We start from the raw sequence: 19,732 nt of genomic DNA, 5'->3' as shown, positions 1-19,732 counted from the left end.
GCTTTATTATATTAGCGCTATGAGAACTTCTGATTAAAAAGTTGCTTCTTCATTTTACTTCAGAGAAAGTCTGCAGGGTGTGGCTTCCTTCATATTTGATGGCATAACGCGGTAGTTATAGAATACATAATTTATGAAGACTACAGCCCCTCGCGCGAGTTATGCAATAGAATATACTGCTTACACGCTCCTGACACCTGCTACGGTATCCCTGGAAAATACACTTGATTTCCGCTTTTCACGGAGATGATGAAGAAGTCTGAAAATATCGGAGCTTAATTATAAGCGTCTAATTTAGATAATTCTAAATAGCTGTGAGGAGACAACGACAAGTAAAGCTTATCAATACCACGGAGTGTAGTGTGTAAGTGACGAGATGTAACCGCGAGATACCGTGCCACACCGCGTGTGTGCAACTGCAGACCTCCCTTAACAACTGCTTCAGCTTAGCACACAAACGAATACCGACCCTGCGTGCTAGGAACAAGGCCCAGTATTGCTCAACACTTCGATCTATTTTTAGATCGAATAGACAAGTGGATGGGCTCTATCAAAGTGCAGAGCATTAATTAAAATGAAATTAGATCTGTTTCGATGGGATGCCATTTTATTTTGAACCTTACGGTCATTTGTAGAAGGCTGGGATTATATTGGTTTGTGATAGAATAAAGAATAAAAGAACGGGTTCAGTACATTATGGAGTATATTATGTGACATGAGCGGAGTTACTCAATAACAGTTAATGAACTGTGTCTGTAACGATCTGTGTTGCCGCGCGATGCTGACTGTCAACAGATTATATTAGACAACAGAGCATAGTGTAATTACTTCATCAGCAGACTGTTTGTGCAAATTATATTGCATTGTGTATGTTATGTACGAGATACTTTTAATAAACCTATTTAGGTACTTGTTAGTCCGGTTTAAACGTTACAGGAAATTAGTCGAATCAAAGCTACTGCACAAATATCAGCTATAGGTTTGAAAATTCGCAGGTTGCACAAGACAAAGGATTTCCCCATCCAATTTTAGAACGGAGGAGGACGCCATCTTCCAAATAATGATCTTATTCACGTTATCATGAAAAGCTCCTTCAATCTGCACAGTGTTAAGTGTAACACACTAACAAGTCGAGAGCCTGTGGGTTTGCAAGCCATTAGAATCAGTTGTGACGCCGCACCCGCCTCCGTCATCGGATGTCATGGAGCACAAGCAATCACGGCACTACTTATCTCCGAGGATTACAAGCCTGTGAGGGGCTCACGGGTAAGCTTGGCCGCACATTATTTACGACCGCACACTACATACGCGGTCTCACAAACTCTTGATGTTAAGCTACGTAGGCTTTACCAGTTTAATTCTACGGATCAGAACTTCAAACGTTTGTTAATTGCACCACTTCGCCATCGTGCATGTTCTAAATTATATAATTAAACATGTTATTCTTGGCAGGTTGTTCTTTAACAAAACTTTCATCGTAAAACATTGACATTACAAAAGGTTCCGAAAGCCTTCAACTGAACGATAATAATTAACGAGAACTTCCCAAATGAACTTCATGTCGAGTTCCAATTTATATTAAACCATCAATGAACAATTTTGTTGCGAAACTTAACAAATACCAAAATTGTTGAAAATTCGTCTCATTAGGAGAAGGCTTTCCAACGAAAATAACTGATATAATGAAGGAGTTGCTGAAATGACGTCATTACGGAGCTGTCGAAGTAACAACAACATGTGCCACTGCGCAGCGGACCCGCACTAGTCTCACACAACACTCGCGTGTATTGTTAGAAACTATTTATTTATTTGGAAGCGAGCTAACCCATACCATTGCCTGCATGAAATCTCCAGCTCATTGAATAGTACTAATCCACACTTCAAAAAATTGCCTGGACTTATTAGTTTGTTTTTAAACGGTTTTTTTAATCTCGTAGACTAAACTGACATTACTACACTAGAATCAAGTATCGTTTTTTTAAAATAAGTTATCCTGAAATATTGTGCTTATCCTTGATGACTACGCATGGCGTCGCGTGCTCAGATTTCCCTGGCAGTTTGTAGCACGTCGTGTAGCTGTGTGTACGTACGTGAATTTTAAATATAAAACTTTGAATGAAAATAAAATTCGTCTTTATAGACAAATTACGATTCAACGAACCGGTATCGTATGTGTTAATTCAACTACGTAAATGTGTAAATTCACAAATCATGTTGCCAGCTCTTTGTGCAACACTGCACAAAGAGCTGGCAACATAATTTGTGAATTTGACATTTTGCATGTATTAATTTAGTCTACGAGATTAAAAAAAAACACTATAGTAATGATCACAAATAAATGATTTGAATTTGAATTTGAACACAATGGCCTAACTTTTCCATAATACCTATAAATAAATAAATTGAAGTTGTATTTAATAAAAAGTATCCGAAGCTTCTGCGAACTTGTCTGTCGCATGTCGAGCCGGGGATCAAAGGAGAGCAACACGGGGTAATTGCTTAATTAACGACAGCCTGCCAATCATCAATATTGAGATATTCGGAAGTCTCAATATTGTGTCTATATCTTTGATAAAAAGAGATACTAGATACTATGAAAATCCATTTTTTTAAATTCCTAAACAAATTCGACTCTTTTATGCCTAAGTTTCCAATTTCAGTGTGAGGTCACGCATCTTTCACCCGACTACTGGGTTATGTTTATTCTACTGGTAATATATTTTTAAAAGTTCAAAGCTTCTGTAAACTGAAGCTGAAGTTTAACTTGCTATTTATTCTATCATCAAATGAATGATGTCACACAGTATTATTAATGAAATGTAATGCATGATCGATCACCATAGCGATCAGTCTCAGCGTGTAATGTCTATCCCACCCAAAACAAAAATGTGAAAGACTGCCAAGTTCGATAATATGGGAATGCTTTGCCTATAAAAGAAGTGAGATCTGAATAAGTACCAAGTTCCATACACATACCTCAGTTAAAAATAGTTACTTTTTATGATGTTACTTGGCAAGTTTTCATACACCTTGTTATAAACCTACTAAACGCAATGAATCAAGTATTTAATTTTCTATTAAAACTTGATGATAAAGGTTGATGAGTGAGTCAGTCAGTGAGTGTATAGTAAAAATAGCGATTTTCTGACGTCAATATCTCAAGACCTACAATAGGTATATTAATGAAATTTTGTATTTTAGATAAGTGAGGGGGTCTCAACAGATACTAGAAATTTGATATGCGTAAATAAAATAGATTTTGAGTTACAGGGGGGTCGAATTTGGCCCGAAATGGTTCGTGTAATATAACCCACGGCCGGTGTGTCGCCTTTTTTGCTCGAACTTGGCGGACACACTGCCGTGTGTCTAGATCTGTTGTACCGGTGCCATCAGCAAGCATGTCATTTGTTCATAATTAGACCTACTATACAAGGTGTTGATTTGCATTTGTGCCATAGCTTAGGAGGAGGACATACAATACGTAAATAATCCATTGGAATTACAGTAGATGGGAAATAACTAATATGCACTGCTTTTTTTGTCATTGTAATGTCGTGGTATTTCCGAAGTAATCCAATTTTATGAATGAAATTTATGAGTGATCGTTGCGCATGCTTTGTGTTTGCGTTTGTGTGAGGGTGCAGCACGGTTTTAACGCCAGTAACATACGCACCAAGTTTAAATAAGGCTAGATGACATTTACGGAATTCCGAAAAAAAAATAAAGAACCAGCACTCCCTTCCACTCAATACTCCTTGCCCGGCTACAAGCTTGTGCGTAACGACAGAACTGGCAAGGGCGGCGGAGGGGTAGCCATTTATCTTCGTGGTGACATGCCATATAAAATCGTTGACAAGTCTCCGAGTGATTATTCCAAATCTGCTGAGCATTTGTTCATAGAAGTCACCTTTAATTACAACAAATTATTATTGGGGGTTTTCTACAATCCATTATGCACAATCGATTATTTTTCATCTTTTGAGGCAAAGCTCGAGCATCTCACACCCTTATATGAACACACTATTATCCTCGGAGACTTCAACACTTGCTTGATTAAAGATGATGTGCGCAGCCGCAAACTCCGTTCTCTTGTCTCCTCTGTCGATATGCATATCCTTCAGCTTAACGCTACTCATCATGCCCCTCACTGTAATCCTTCTCTTCTAGATCTCATTCTAGTATCCGACAACAGCAAAGTAGCCACCCATGGGCAACTGCCTGCCTCTTTCTCTTACCATGATCTTCTATTTTTATCTTATAAGATTCGTCCACCTAAACGTAAAGCCAAATTTCTCTTCCTTCGCAGTTTCAAGAACATTGATATGGATCGTTTGAGGGAAGATGCGGGCAATATTGACTGGTCTCCTGTTTACGACTGCAATGATGTAGACACAATGGTCTCTGAATTTAATAAGTTGGTGTTGGATCTCTTCGACAAACATGCTCCTCTCAAAAAGGTTAGAGTGAGACATCTTCCGGCCCCGTGGTTGTCGGAAAATATTAAACAGATGATGGCGAAAAGGGACAGGGCAAAACGACGTTATAGAAGTGATCCCAGTGAGGAGAACTGGACTTCGTACAAGAGGCTGCGGAATCGCTGCAATCGTCTGTGCAGAGATGCAAAGAGACGCCATATTCATAACTCCATTAAAAACTTTGACACGGCACAAGTATGGCAATTCCTCAAGTCTTTTGGAATCGGCAAGGCTGCTAATGATAGCGCTTCCGATATAGATCTTGATACGATCAACGCACATTTTTCGAAGTCGCCAGTCACGCTGGATGACAACGTTAAATCGTGCACTCTCAATTATCTGTCAAATGCTTCTTTGCCAAATTGTACTTCATTTTCCTTCCATCCAGCTACTGACGGGGATATTAAGCGTTCAATTTTATCCATTACCTCAAAAGCAGTAGGAGATGATGGGCTTCATCTTCGAATGCTTCTTCCCATTCTTGATATACTTATTCCTGTGATTTTGCATCTTGTCAACTTCTCCCTATTTACCAGTTCCTTTCCTTCAGCATGGAAAAAAGCCCATGTATTGCCTTTACCCAAGGTACCCAATCCCTTCTCCGTTTCCCAGTTTCGTCCAATATCCATACTTCCAATCCTCTCCAAAGTCCTTGAGAGTGTTGTCAATAATCAACTGTCTCACTTTCTTTCCTCTAACAGCCTGCTGAGTCCATACCAATCTGGTTTTCGTCCCGGCCATAGCACAGTCTCCGCTCTGGTGAAAATTACGGATGACATCAGACTGGCAATGGAGCACCGGCGCTTAACTGTGTTGGTATTACTGGATTTCAGTAGTGCTTTTAACTCAGTTGATTTTGACATCCTCCTAGGTATCCTCTCCTCTCTTAATATATCTCCGTCTGTAATTGCGTGGTTTAGTTCCTATCTTCGAGGTCGCTCGCAGTCGGTTCGCTCTGACGAGGGTTCCTCTGAGTGGTGTGATCTTGCTGCGGGTGTTCCTCAAGGCGGCGTTCTCTCTCCTCTACTTTTCTCCGTTTTTATTAACGCCATCACAAAGTCACTAACTTCACATTACCATCTCTATGCAGACGATTTGCAGCTTTATCAACATTGTAATCTTGAGGAGCTTCCTAGGACAATTGATGCCATCAATAATGATCTTGACAACATAAGTCAGTGGGCTAAGAGCTTTGGACTTTTAGTCAACCCTTCTAAATCTCAAGCTATCATTATTGGTGGCAGATATTTTCTAAATAGGTTGCAATCTCCTCCGCCGCTCTTGTACGATAATGTTACTATAACTTACTCTTCGCACGTCAAAAACCTGGGTGTGCTAATGGACAGTCACTTGTCTTGGGGTAAACACATTGCGGAAGTAAGCAGGAGAGTATTTTGCACGTTTCAGTCTCTCAAACGGCTCCAAAAGTTCCTGCCTTTTTCAACAAAAATTACTCTCGCTCAGTCGCTTCTTCTCCCACTTTTAGATTATGCTGATGTCTGTTTCCTTGATGCGACTGAGGAACTTCTAGATAAGCTCGAACGTCTGCAGAATCTGTGCATCCGCTTCATTTTCGGGCTCAGGAAGTACGACCACGTGTCGGAATTTCGAAGTCGGTTGAAGTGGTTGCCTATTCGGCGGCGTCGAGATGCTCACATTCTTTCTTTTCTCTTCTCTCTTCTCTACAATCCTCGCTCACCAAGATATCTTCGGGAACGTTTTGAGTTTCTTGTTCCGAGAGGCAAACCTTGTCGCACTTCCTCATCTCTCCTTCTTCGTGTCCCTTCCCACACTACGAGCCGCTATGATGGATCGTTCACTGTTCGTGCTGTGAGACTGTGGAATTCCCTTCCACATTCGATACGCGAAAGCCCATCGTTGGGTGCATTCAAGAGACGAGTAAAGGAATACTATTTATCGACATGAATGACATTTATATTTGTATGTATATATATATATATATTTTATATGTATTATGTTTATGTATTGTGTAGTTTTACTACATATATATGTTTAGTATATTGTTATTTGATATTTTTGCTTAGTTTTCAATGTTTGTTGTGCACTTTTTAATCTACCCTACCACTATCAAATCTCTCCATGGCTTTAAGGTTGGCTGTAAGAGAACCCAATTCTGGGTTAAGCTCGCCATTGTACATAAACTGTCTTTATTATTTTTATTATGTATTGTTAAGTGTGCAATAAAGAATAAGAATAGAAAAAAAATTACGTACCAATTTTTTTATTGATTTGGGTCGAGAATCATTAGCATAATTACCTCCTTGAATATGGCACGGATGCAAATCAACAGCTTGTATTATCGTGAGTTACCTATATATTCATAATACCTATCGAGAATTTAGTTTATTCTTGGAAGCTTACAGTACTTAGACGCAGCACAGTTGACACAAGCATGACATTTTACTGAGAAACGGCAGATAAGTACAGAACTGTAACAAGTTTTTTTCCTAAAAGTTGTCAAATGCGACAAGGAAGAGGAAAATTCTCTCTCATGTTGAGTTCATCATACTTCTGTGAATATGAGTAACCTGTGATAGCGCCGACCACCGTTTCTTGTTTATACTTAGTGATATTCCTTTCCTGACATATTATATACCTACCCCGCACACATTTCTACAGGCCTTACGATGCTAAAACGTAATTTGTACGTGCAGTGTACAGGGCATATGCAGATGCGCATCAAATGGCAAGTTACTTTAGGTTTTATGCGATTACTAGGTAGGTATTAACCAAAGTCGATATAAATACCAAACCAAAGTCGATGAGATCGCATCGTGAGACTCTCTCAGGCTACAACTATGTTTTATTGCAAAATTACATGATACGAGTAATAACTACAGCAATATGAATCGTAAAACTAACAATGCACTAATAATATAAAACGCCGACCGTACTTAACACAAAAAACGCTATAAACCGACTTCACAAAGCAAAGGTGACAATTTCTGAAAGTGTAACGACCTCCACCCATCTCCAACCTTATGTTCTGCGGTTTAAAGTTCTTACTCGTTCAGCAAATGTAATAACTGAGAAGACATTTATGTATTACCAAAAAACCTTTTTGATCCATAAAACCGTGTATGATTACATATATTTTACAGCTGTTTAATAAAATCCTCGATTGTGAAGCTGGTCGGTTTACGGCGTGCATCGTAAACTGCATAATGACGTGACATCTGTTGCCGGCGCGGGCAGGCGGCGGCGCTGCGGGATCTCTGCAGCAGCCACCACTGAGCCTGACTGTCCCAGGAAGAGAATGTTACACATCATTTATTATCGCAACGTGTTAACAATTAGACTGACAGGACAGTAAACCTGGTGAAATAACTCTCCGTGTATCAAAACAATTCCGTCTAAACATGAACACACAAACACCCTTACCAAGTGTGGCTGTGCTTTGTAAAGTTTGTTTCACTAAGAACTAATTGAATACATAAATAAACATCACATCCACTGTCTGGTCGGGCTAAACGATACTTCAAACGATCTAAATAATGACAAAATTATCATTTTACAAAATTCCTCCTAAATGTTCATGAAAATGTGTCTAACGAGCCATAATTGTGCGCCATTATCATTAATTAAGGTCGGTTTAAATAAGAATATACCGCAATTAACGACCTCACCAAATTAATAGCGCAAAAAAATATAAAATTAATCCACATTTCGTGTATCGTAGAGCCCCGGGGGTGAAAAGCCTCCCCCCGTTGGGCTTAATTACAGTATAAAAATGCAAATGCCTTCAGAGACCGCCCCTCCACCCCCGCGCGTTCGGCAATGCAATTTAAAAAAGTCGGTGTCAAAAAATAAGAATATTCTCTTTTCCCCCTGATTTTAATGGAATCGCGAACCTCAATTTTGTAGCGGAATACAGATTTCCGATCTGCAGATCCTCCGCGTGGAAAATTGAAAACGTTCAGTTTGTTGTGTTGCCGCCGCCGCTGTGCCGTGCCGTGCGGCCACCGTGCCGTGTCGCCGCCGTGCCGTGTCGCTCTACCGCATACCGCCGCGACCACGCCACGCAACACGCAGACTTGCTTTGAGCCATTCGACATGTTATCCTTCATCATCATAGACTGTTACACGAGTTTTATATACCACTATGTAGATATTGGTACCTAAACACTTACATGGTGACATTATAATCTCTTTATGGTTTCGGTCTGCAGCCAGTCAGACATGTCACTTACATCGTCTATGTATGCTTCTGATATACAGCATCCATCCAATGAAGAAGTCGTACAAAGTAGACAATTCAGTTGATGCCATTGGCGAGTAACATTGCTGTCACGCTTAATTACTTTTATCTGGTAACATAGTCGCAGGCGCATCGGAGATAGATCATGAGTCGCGATAAGTGGTGACGTCATCGCGTATCACCAGCCCAGCGAGTGATACGCTCTCTATCACCAGTTATCTATCACCATCACGATGTTTGCTCAACTATCGCACGAAGGCGTCACCAAGTCTACACGCACAATTTTTTTTTCACTTGATGATATAATTTGTACATAAGCCTGCAATAAAGCTGAAATGGTGGTGTTCCTCCATCAGTAGCCATAGATTTACTTAGTTTCGTAAAATAGCGGACTCGGCAATGGAGATTGCTTGGCTATTCGAACTATAGATTGTTACAGCGTAGCCTTGTATGATCAGTGTCTCGTCACATGGTGCCTCATATGTATCTTCTCTATACATTGTGTATAGCATCTGTGTAGGAGCGTGTTTACTATGGTTGCGCGCGCGCACCGGCCGGCGCGCCACGCAGTCTCCGCGTGGCGACACTGCGCCGCCCCCGTGCTCTGCTTGCCAATAGTGTCACACGCTAATATGTGGCGATTACAATATTACACTAACTAATTACATTGATAAGTCATTTTGATTGATTCGAATCATTTATGAAGTCGATGTCAAATACAAAGTGACTCAGTTTAAGCGTAGCGAAGCGTATATTTTATATCCAGGGTGTCCGTAATCTCAAGAGAAAGGTAACGCTATAACCAACTCACAAAACATCTAGACTAGATGCTGTTGTATGCAGGAACTGCAGGCACCAAAGGATCTATGAACTCATCGTGCTCCGAGCCTTTTTCACAACCATGTTGGAGTCGGCTTCCAGTCTAACCGGATGTAGCTGAGTACCAGTGCTTTATGATCTATGAACTAACAACCATAATAACTAAAGTGTAACTACATTTAGGAGCCACGTGTATTGTCGGCAGATGACTCTAGCACACGAGACTCTTCACACCTCCACTTTATCCAAGCAACAATGCTGAAACAGAACACGTGGGCCTTGCTTACAATACAAGCAAAAACATCAATACCTATTGCCCGTAACAAAGAATATAGTGATTCTGAGAAAGCATACAACCATGCCACTGAAACGCAGCACATTAAAAGCCACATATGGCGTCGCGCGGACAAAAATTAAACATGATTCAAAGCTGTAATAAATTGCTTTCGAATTTTCAGGAAACAATTTGTGCGGCATCAAGATTAGGGCATGCAATTTCGGTAAAACAAAAATTACCGGTAAAAATTCGGTAATAAAAATATTTTTACCGGTAAACCGGTAAAACGGTAATTTTTGTATTTTTTTTTAAATGTGATATTTTAACAATAAGATTGGGTAGTCTTAAAGCAAAAACTAAATAAATATGCAAAGTATAAGGTGGTAAACGTTTTTTGTGTCGTGGGCCGTAACAAAAAACATGTCAGTACCATCCATCAAGAGAAACGGCTGCGATGGTACGGACATGTAAAAAGGAGTGACACCTGAGGACATCGGCAGTGTGAATGTGATACTCAATCTCAATATACCCGGTCAAAGGGGCAAAGGCAGGCCGAAACCGTGGTGGTTGAGTGTCGTAACATGAAAATCTGCGAACTCGAAGAGGAAGATGTCTATTCAGGAGGATAGACCGAAGTGGAAGAAGGAAGATACGGAAAGCCGACCCCGTCACAAGACGGGATAAACGCTAAGAATTACCGTAAAATATATATTTTTCATTGAAGGGAAAGCCCTTTTTTATGGTAAATCATCAAATGACAGACTCTTTCTATCTAAAACCCATGTTTTTTAGTAGGCGTTTTATGGACCAGGGTAGCGGCAACTCTTTCGAACAATCCCGCGGCCCCGGCAGGCCTTGGCCCTGCTGGGCCCCACTGGGTTTGCTGACATCTCCCTGAGAAGCCCGTGGAACAACGTGCGCCGCTGACACGGGTCTGTTGTCTATGCAGACGGTGGAACGATGAGCCACCCGAACTCACCGCCCACAGACCGACGCCTACGGTGGCCGGGAGTCGTCTCTCGACCCTTGGCGCCCGTGGTGTCTTCCTGGTCCACTACAGCGGCTGGGATGAGAGGTGCTACTCGCAGTCGCTCCGCCGTCTCCTTCTCGAGCATGACTGCTTCGCAGAAGGGGCGACGGCTTCCCATTCCCTCTAGCTCCGGACCATGGCTTGAACCAGGGAAGGACGCGAAAGGTCGCCACTGCCTATTGCCTCGACGACAACACGGCGGTACCCTTCCCAGGCAGTGCGCACCTGGACTGTGTGCTCCACCGTGTCCTCAGAGCTGTCCGCATGGTGGTGAAGTAAAAGCCCTTGCTCAGTAAGGTCATAGAGTAGGTAAAATAAGCATTAGCTACATTTGTACCTAGTATGAGCTGACAGCTATGAGGAAAAACAGAATAACCGAATGAATACAATTTGTTTAGATTTTATAAATTAAGATGAGAAAAAAGATTTGTATCTTACCTAGAGATAGTTAAGGACACACAAGTTTACTTTTCTAAAAAACAGCAACTTTAGCACTCTTACAATACGTAATGTATGCAACATTACATTATATTCGGGCTACATAACAAAGATTTGACGTTAAATGAACAATTGCTATATTTTATCAGAAAAACGTAAAAACCGGTAAATTACCGGTTTCATATTATTTTTACCGGTAATTTAAAACTCGCAAAAATGGGCGATTTACCGGTAAAAACGAAACCGGTTAACCGGTATTGCATGCCCTAATCAAGATGCGTCGCTAAGAATAGCGCGTCGTTCAGTAATGTCCAAATAATGGCTGCCATTAGCACCGAGTGCTCACGTCACCATCAAAAAAAACGCACACTTCATACTCCTAGCAACAGTTATTACTATAGCGCGATACAAACCTGTTCTATCAGTACTGACTTCGATATATCTACAAATCGAATATCTGCGTATTCAAAAATCAAAATCAAAAAGCGTTTTCATCCCACTATCTAGGAAAAAGTAGTTTTACCCTTTGATATCTGAGCGCAAAAGCCGTTTTTATCCTCTAGAGCGGCAAAGTGATTTCAGTTTAGAACATCGTGTGCAATACTCCATTTGTGACAATCTTGATAAGACTTTTCAAACAAATACATATTAAACAAATAAAATACCGCTTAAAATAATTAAGTAATTTTTATTATTGTTTTTACATAGATTTTTAACCTCGTTTCATTTTTAAACTGAGTTTTCAAATAAATGTACATACTTTAATAGGTACTTCTTTTTAATTTGATGCTCGTATGTGCGCGCCATTTTGTTTTTTTTTTTGAGTTTAGAAATTTTCTCGATGAGGTGGGATGAAAAGTTACGTGTTGCACTCGAGTGCAAAGATTTTTCACCTTGTGCTCTTTTTATTCCCTCGCTGTCGCTCAGGATCCTAATTATTGAAACACTCGCTGCGCTCGTGTTTCAATTTTAGAATCCTTCGCTTGCTCGGTCATCAAAATTGAGCCCGCGGTTAAAAAGCAACTTTGCACTCTTGTATAACAAATAACTATTATTCAAAGTAGCTGAAAATCACCACTTTTCTAACGTCAGTACTATGTCTTGAAATTTTGAGACTAAGCTTGTTCTAATACTTACTCTTGGTCATCGAAAACCTAAACTCCTAGCTTTGTCCACATGGAAGATACAGGGGGGTGAAATAGCCGCGAAACGCTTCGAGAAAAGATGGAACGGCCGTGCCCGCTTTGCTCGAGTCTTGGCTGGGGCACTGTCGTGCCCTCAGATGTACATGGGACAGTCTCCAACAGTGCCCACCCTACGACACTTCCTAGTTGTTACTATTTACTACTGGGAAGAAGAAGTGGCGTAACAAATCTTTTATTTTATGTGACCAGCTATGTTCATCACTCTATAAAAAGGACCAAATGTGGGTTTTTTTTAGCTTACACTAAAGAAGAACTTGTTACTTGTACGAACTAAAAAGTAGATACATTCAACTGCCTATCCTTTTCCTAAGTATGCTGCTCGAGTCACTGCAGCAATCCCAACATACTTGCATGAGTGCAGTGCCTATTTGACCTCCTCATCCCAACTGAGTTCTGGTCGACTTGGCAACTACCCGAGCTACCTGATACCTCTTTCTTGGTATGACTGTTTGTCAGTCTGGTTACTGGCTACCCGTAACGACTGCTGTAAATGTTCATATGTGAGTTCCCGAGGGGCTATGTAACTAAATATTTCAGTTATAATGGGTTTTAGGGTTTTAGAGTTGGAAATGGTGCGTGCACTATCTTTATTTATATTATTGCGGCGCATCAGCTGTGGCCCACACGCCGCGGCCCTCTCATCTCTCGCTTGCACTTCAAAAATAATTCACCGGTGCATAGCAATCTACTAAGTACATTGCATTGTGTGAAGATTGACAAATAATTTATCTATGTACATTTTATGAAACTAACAAGGGTTTACTATTACCTACGTTATGAATCTGTATGTGAAATGAATAGGAACAAATAAACCATTATGTCATAATCTGACAGCAAATCACGGAGCGCATCTAATTTATTTTTATTAGGTAAACTAGAAACCTGAACTGTACGTAATTACATACTGGCATAAATTACACAGAAACATAAATAATGCATACGTGATCCCGAATGGTGTTGCTAGACTAAAAAACCGGAGGGTTAAATAGAAGGCCATTAAACAGGTACGCCCACGCATCCCCGTGAACAGGTACACGCGTGACGCGGCCCAAAGCTTATGCCTCGTTTGTGCACGTTACTAACCAGCACGCTACTAGCGCGATGACACTTCACACTTTCAGGTATTGTGGGTAAAGAACCAACCTTTCAATATACCAACGCAACTTTTCTATGTTTGCATGTACTTTTTAATTAAGTATGTATATCTTGGACACCAATGACTGTGTTTCGGATGGCACGTTATGACGTTAAACTGTAGGTCCCGGGTGTCACCGAACATCCTTGGCAGTCGTTACGGGTAGTCTGAAGCGAGTATAAAGTCCCGTCTAACCGAGTTGTCCGAGTAATTGGATAAGAAGATCAAATAAAACACTGGTAGGTACTCAGCTGCATCTGGTAAGCCTGGAAGTCGACCCCCACTAAGTTGGGAAAAGGCTCGGCAGACGATGAGTTGGTGTAGCTTTCATAAAATAACAAGTATTAATTTTGTATAAAATGTTGACAGCAACCAATGTCAACATCAACGCATTTCGTCTCTACGAGTATATGACTCTTAGACGGCAATACAAAAAAATGACTCAAATCACAGACACTTTCTTAGAAAATACATAACTCAGTTTTCAGCTTTCAAAGCTTACTGGATATCCGGTCATAAAATATATAACACTGAATTTGTTGCTGCAAAAGTAGCTTACAATCACAAAATAACGAGAGCATGAGTGTTAAACGTGAACTCCCGTGAAACAGCGCATTTCCTTTACACGCGCTAATCCAGCGGTTCCCAAATGGGGTTCCGCGGAACCCTGAGGTTCCGTGACAGGCCCTCAGGGGTTCCGTGGAAAATTCAAGATTTCCATATGGTAAATCGTTTCACTTTTGAAAATATTAAATTATTATTCATTTTCAATTTAATTGTTTTAAATATTGCATATGACATAATGACATGTAAGTGGGTACCACTCGAGAGAGTAAGGGTCAATTCCCACTGAAAGAGCAGCGGCCGGCAGCGGCCGGCAGCGGCCGTAATTGCAAGGGATTGAGCGCGAGCGCGGCGGGCCGCGCGGCGCCGCACCGCGCCGCGCTCTTACATTTTCCGTGCTCTTACGGCCGCTGCCGGCCGCTGCTCTTTCAGTGGGAATTGACCCTAAGTCTCGTACTTTCGCGACAAGTGGCGGGGGAAGGCCACGGCAGCAGATAATTTAATTCCGTTTTTTACAAATTGTAAATAAACTTAATACCTCCAGGTCTTCGGCAATCAGTAAAAGTAGGTAGCGAGTCGGCCAAAAATCACCGCATTTTTTGGACTTATTTCATCGCCAGGACTATACGTTTTCATACATTTGACAGGACGTGAAATAACACGGCATGCAAGTATTTCTAGTGGCTATTTTTACCATGAATCAAAGTGTGACTTTATGGAAATAATAATATAGTATAGAATAATATGGTATTTTTGCATTTAATTTTTGCACCTCCGCGAATCCGAAAATTTCGCGATCGCTTCGCTCGCGACTCCATGTTACGTGTGATGCTTTTATGTTAGTTTAATTGCTCAAGTATCCAACACCGAAAAAATTTCGCGCTCTTCCGTCGAGGTTCTCTTTGATGTTTATTTTTTATTCCTCTGGTTCAGAAAAAGCAATAGCGCTTTCTTCGCTAGCTGCTTATTCATTTGCATTTGCTTTTTTGTGTGGATATTGTACTTTTTGAGACCTTATTTATTTACAGTGGTTTTGTTTATTTTGTGTAGGTACTTAAACTAAAAAAAATTCGCGCTCGCTTCGCTCGCGATACCGGCTACCACTGTATATCTTTCAATGCTAGCGAGTGCTTGGAACTTCTTCTTTTAGTTAAAAAAATCGCGCTCGCTTGCCTCGCACCTGTACAAACCCAATCTATTTCTTTTTGCGTTTACTTTGTCAGTTTTCAAACAGAAAACTATTCACATAATACACAAAGTCAAGGACGGCTAAATTGTTTTCAAACCCGTGTGGCAGATAGCCATGCTACGCCTGAGTATACCGAATAATATGTCTCTAACTATATAACCATTTGGTGCGCTACCACACGTCACGAGCCGTACCTAAGTGTATTTACGTCTTTAGTTTACTTCTTGCTTAAGCTAAGGTTCCGCCGAAAAATGGTGAAACGAAAAGGGTTCCGAAACCAAAAGAATTCGGGAACCGCTGTGCTAATCCATCAAACAGGCACTGTAACGTCGTAAAACGGATGAGTAACTTGCGCGAGTAACTCGCCCGTTCCACTGGCCATTCCCGGCGACTTGCACAGCTGAGTAATAAATTAACATCGAACGAGCATCGGATGTGTGTGTCTCTTTATGGTTATAGCCGCTTGAGGCGAGTCGCCCGGCCACCGAATGCGCCTCCGCTGCACTCACCAGATACTTTCGTACTGAAATATAATAATGCTCAGATCAAAGAAATATAATGATACAAAATGTTTGACTCTTTACTAAAGCTGGAGGGATAATAATGTGTTTTGGTTGTGTCCTAGCAACGCCTGAATGCACTCACCCAATGTTGAGCACATTCAGTCTCAGACCTACAGCTGTCCGCTCTGATGCTGCATGAGATGTGGCACTCGTACTTGCACACAAACTACCACAAGTTTTTATTACTCACATAAACATTTATATTCCAAACGTAATTAAAGTAATAATTACTAATTAGTCGAGTAGTAATAGTAATGGAATAAAAAAAAACATAAAAGGAGGAGTCTCAAGAAGCTATATCCTCTATCTATAGAGTATAGCTATAGTCTCAACGAAGAAGATAGATAACTTATTAGCAGTAGTAATGACATCAAAACAATGGCAAACTTTATAGCAAGACAGACAATGAAGCGTGTCAGTAATACTTACATACAAGTATTTATTCACTAATACTGAACTGACCATTTAGAACGTGCCTCAGGAATAAAGAATAATAAAAAAAACTATGAGTGACTTTAGATTTATTTATAGAACCGTAACAAAAAGAAAGAACTATTCAAAGGAAATCTATATTATGGCAGTAGGTATACATTGGTGCGTATATACTATGTAATAACAACTTTTCAAGTTTCAATTGTGAAGGCAAACTATATACAATGTAAGTGTGCTAGACAGAGAAAAAAATACATCGTCAATTTTCACGTACAAAAGATGGACGGTGAAATGTGTCGTATGAAACGCGTACCTGTGAGCGAGGCGTTAAGGTTCACTTTGCAGTGGTCAGGGCGAGGACATACGATGTTCACTGTGCGCCGCGGAACTCGATATACCGGTCGTGTCTGGAGGCTTGCCTCGCCTTCAGGGTCATCTATTAAACAAATGTATCAATAAATACAATAAATGCATTTAGTATCTTCTTGGGGGTTTTCACGGGCATCCCACTCTTGAAAAAAATAATGAAAATAGTCTTATTTTTGGGTAATCTGTCTTGTATTATGTTGACATACAAAATATATGTTATGGACCATGTGATTAATTCGGGCATTATTTATAATGCCCGAGCATTATGAATAATGTCTAGTTTTATCGGGCCAAGTGATTAATAACTATCTTAACTTCATTATTTATCACATTGCACGGGCATTATTATATTGCTACATGACAGTTGGGCAATTTGATAAAAAAGCTATATTTTACGCGGTGATATTTTCATTTGACTTGGAGAAGATGTTAATTATGCCAAATAATAAGTCTAATTGCTTAAACTTTAGTTTATTTTGTTTTGTAATAATAAATAATTTCTATAAAACAAATATATGTTGTAAAATTTTTGTTTTTCAATTACACTTTATGTTACATTTAAATATGACTTTCCTTAACTTTTAAATGCAAAACTAGTAAATTTTTAACGCAGAAGTCCTCCATAATTAATCCAAATCATGAGGCTGATTATTTAAGTGGTTTGATATTTTCATCATCTCAGCCATAGACGTCCACTGCTGAACATAGGCCTCCCCCTTAGATCTCCACAGATACCTGTTGGAGGCGACCTGCATCCAGCGTCTTCCGACGACCTTTATCAGGTCGTCTGTCCACCTTGTAGGTAGACGTCCTACGCTGCGTTAGTCTAGCTTGTTAGTCTGTGGTCTCAAATCCAGCACTTTACGACCCCATCGGCCATCTGCTCTGCGAGCAATATGGCCTGCCCATTGCCACTTCAACTTACTTTAATCCGGTGGGCTATATCGGTAACTTTAGTTCGTCTTCTGATCTCCTCATTTCGGATTCGATCACATAGAGAAACACCGAGCATAGCCCTCTCCCTAGCTCGTTGAGCGACTTTGAGCTTTGAGATGAGGCCGATAGTGAGAGACCACGTTTCGGTGCCGTAAGTCATCACTGGTAACACACCCTATAGTTCGGCCATTCAGAGAATGCGTTCCTGACACGTCGCGATTGAACTGACGACGTAACTACATTCATTGATTATTGATATAATAATGTTGTTTTAATGCTCCTCAATTGTTAAAACGGTAAACAACCAGCAAAAATATTTTTATCGTAACTGCAACGCCATTGCAAAGTTACGTCGTCAGTTCAATCGCGACGTGTCAGGAACGCATTCTCTGAATGGCCGAACTATAGTAATAATTGGACTACTTGTCCTAGCATAGCGTTTGATACTTAGTTTATTTTAAATTAAATGGCAATAACAATAAAAATGTTTGTATTAAAATTAAATATGTTTGTATTACTTTGCCCAAAAGGTCACGGGCAATATGTATAGTGCCCGGTCAATTTGATTATTTGAATAATTATTATCAAATGGCACTCTCATAATGGGCATTTTTCATAATGACCGGGCATTATGTATACTGCCCAATTTATCACTTGGTCCATAACATATATATTGTGAGCGAAGTAGGTGTATGATGAGCAGATTTAATGAAACGGTTGATAGTATCATCAAATCTTGCCGGTTTCACCGGTATCACTCATCATCAGGCGCCGCGGTATCTTCACTACTGATACTAACTGTCCCCTCGTGAGCTCACACGAGACGCCGACCGCTCAGACCCTTCATATCACACAAACAGCATCTCTCTTCATCATGGGTTTTTCGATTTGTAGTTCAGTTTTTTAAGGAAGGCCGGGTGTGCGCTAAATCTACGGGCTTTGTATCCTTCGGATGTACCTAAACTAACCTTACGTCATTAAGAAACAAAATAATAAGTGTAGCGCGGTGTTTTACATAAAACAAGAATGTACCTAGAGAGGTAGCCCTATATGATTTAGCTACTGACTTGCGCTTCATTTTTTGTATAGGTACACAGCATTTATGGAGTGTACACAGAAGTGCGCATGTGTGCGTGCTCTGGCTACACTGTGTCCGGCGGGAGGTGTGACGTCATCACCATGCTCTCCACATACTGTTGGCCACTGCCGATGCTGACATAAAGCCTGATTTGCTCAGGAAGCACAGCCCTCAGAAACATGCTCATGCATGACCAGCACAGCAGCTCTTCAGACAAGTCTGACAGAGACTGTTCAATATAATTGAGCATTCAATATGGACGGTTTTCTTCATGGTCACATGAGACGAATGAGAACCTCCTCTGAACTGTCACTACTACCACTGGGTCTGAGAAGGTTCAAAACAAAAACTTAACTGAAAAGAGAGTCCGTAGATTTTTTTGTAGGCTCTTCCAAAAGACCCATTCTTTGAAATGTAACATCATGTAACACGCTTGTGTTTCAATTGGGCTTGAAATCTTCATTCACTCACTACATAGTATAAAACAAAATCGCCTTTTCTGTCCCTAAGTCCCTTTGTACGCTTAAATCTTCAAACTACGCAACCGATTTCCATGCGGTTTTTTTAATAGATAGAGTGATTAAATAAAGAGGAAGGTTTATATGTATAATAACGTCCATTAAATAGTGGGGAAATACTGGTATCCCGTGCGAAGCCGGAGCGGGTCGCTAGTTGTTAATAATTCGACTTTTTAAGGTGATTTGTTGACAAAATAATCCTAGGCAGATACCTATCTACTTAGGTCTGTAATGTATCCTCCTTCTATGAGGACGTCATGTCACAGAAGGAAGCGGCGGGCGGAGCGCACGAGGGAGAACGATCCTCTGCCGGTGACGCTCCGCAGACGAAGAAGGGGCGGAAGACGGTTTTCTGCTTTTTCGGCATTTTTTATATTATATTACCTAATGTTTCCGTCTATTTTCGGGAGAGGTGTTTCCGCATCATTAGTCTCACTCGCACACTCGGAAGTAACATCGGTAGGCGGTCTCACTTCCTTTAAGGA

The sequence above is a fragment of the Helicoverpa zea genome, chromosome 18 (genome assembly GCF_022581195.2).
Source record: "Helicoverpa zea isolate HzStark_Cry1AcR chromosome 18, ilHelZeax1.1, whole genome shotgun sequence".
NCBI lineage: Eukaryota > Metazoa > Arthropoda > Insecta > Lepidoptera > Noctuidae > Helicoverpa > Helicoverpa zea.
This window is presented reverse-complemented; position numbering follows the sequence as displayed.